Source organism: Tupaia chinensis, unplaced genomic scaffold (genome assembly GCF_000334495.1).
Source record: "Tupaia chinensis unplaced genomic scaffold, TupChi_1.0 Scaffold000023_1, whole genome shotgun sequence".
NCBI lineage: Eukaryota > Metazoa > Chordata > Mammalia > Scandentia > Tupaiidae > Tupaia > Tupaia belangeri.
This window is the reverse complement of record NW_006159453.1, coordinates 356,235-358,263: the sequence shown is the minus strand read 5'-3', so window position 1 is coordinate 358,263 and position 2,029 is coordinate 356,235.

The following is a 2,029-nucleotide window of genomic DNA, read 5'->3' as shown; positions in this document are numbered from 1 at the left end:
ATACATACATACATACATACATACATACATAAATATCCTAAAGCCAAAATTCCACAAGCAAGTCTTCCACAAAGGAACTCCGAGCCAAGGGGAATCTTTCACATATTAACTCTCACCTACTCTGTGTAGGATGGAAGAAACTACCATTTTTTCCCCTTTAGAATGGGAAAAGGGATGAATTTCATTAAAATGTGGGTCCAGAAGCGCCAGCATATGGTGTAGCAGCTATGTCGCTGGACTCCCACGTGGCCAACTGTGGTTCATGTCTTGAACCCAATGGCTTGAAAATCAGTCTGGGCATGTGGGTGTGCATGCCCAAGATCCTGGGAGTAGAATGGAAAAGGAATTGTGGCATGGCCAGTCCACTGAGGGATGATTTCTCACTTTCCCTCTCATTATCTCTGTCTCTCTCTCCAGGGAGTGCATGTGCCCTAAGATAAAACTCTTCTTAAAAAATGGGTCCAGAAAGCTGGCCATCTCAGGAACCAATGTAACTTTTAAAATTATTCTCCCTCTTGCTTGTTTTCTTTAAAGTTATCTCATAAATTTGAGGGAATTTCATAAAGTCCATGGAAAATGAGTTAAAAAGTATGATTTCATTTGGTTCAAAAACATTTAAAATCCATGCACTTTTTTCATAATAGGAATTTTCCATGAACTTTTGGAAAACACCCCTCATACAACAAAAAGATCTACTTCAAAATCTTCAAGGGGAACCAACAGTTAGCGTAATGGCTATGTCGCTGGACTCCCACGTAGTCGACCGCGGTTCGCGTCCCGGACCCGGTGGCTTAAAACTCACGCCGGGCGCGTGTGCGTACGTGCCCAAGATCCCGAGAGGAGAATGGAGGAGAAGGGATTGCGGCGTGACCATCCCCCCTGGGGGATGATGCTTTCTGTCTCTATGTCTCTCTCTGTCTGTCTGGCGAGCGCACGCGCCCTATAGCGAAAAAACTCTCAAAAAAAAAAAAATCTTCAAGGATGGGGGGGCAGCAGGTGGCATGGTGGTAAGGTGCTGGACTCCCACATGGTCAACCATGGTTTGAATTCCAGATCTGGCAACTTGCTCTCTTGCTTTCTCTATCTGTATCTCAGTGTTCAAATTAAAAATAAATAAATAAATAGTAGAAATTGGGGGTGGGGGAAGAGGTCCTTCATCTTTTTTTTTTTTTTTTTAGAGGTTTTCACTATAGGGCACGTGCGCTTGCCAGACAGACAGAGAGAGACATAGAGACAGAAAGCAAGAAATCACCCCCCAGGGGGGATGGTCACGCCGCAATCCCTTCTCCTCCATTCTCCTCTCGGGATCTTGGGCACACATGCACATGTGCCTGGCATGAATTTTAAGCCACCGGGTCCGGGACGTGAACCGCGGTCGACTACGTGGGAGTCCAGCAACATAGCCATTACACTAACTGCTGGTTCCCAGAGGTCCTTCATCTTAAAAAAAAAATCTTCAAGGAGGGACCAGCAGGTGGCATAGTGGTTATGGTGCTGGACTCCCACATGGGTAACCATGGCTTGAGTCCCAAACTCAATCGCTTTCTGAAAATCATACTGAATGTGTGTGTATGCATGCCTAAAATCCTAAGAGTAAAATGGAGGAGAAGGAATTGCTGTATGGCCATGCCCCTTGGGGAATGATTTCTCACTTTCTCTGTCTCTCTGTTAAGCACACAGCCTATAAACAAAGATCTCTCTCTCAAAAACAAACAAAAACAAAAACAAAAAAAATAAAACTTCAAGGACAAGAGTGTTTTGACTTAATTATAGCTTTACACATTATGGTTCCACCATCCATTTATTATGTGTGTATTTTAATAATTATATAATAAAGGTGAATATTCCTCTGGCACTTTTTTTTTTTGAGAGGTTTTGCTATAGGGCGCATGTGCTCGCCAGACAGACAGAGAGAGACAGAGAGACAGAAAGCGAGAAATCACCCCCCAGAGGGGATGGTCACGCCGCAGTCCCTTCTCTTCCATTCTCCTCTCGGGATCTTGGGCACGCACGCACATGCGCCTGGCGT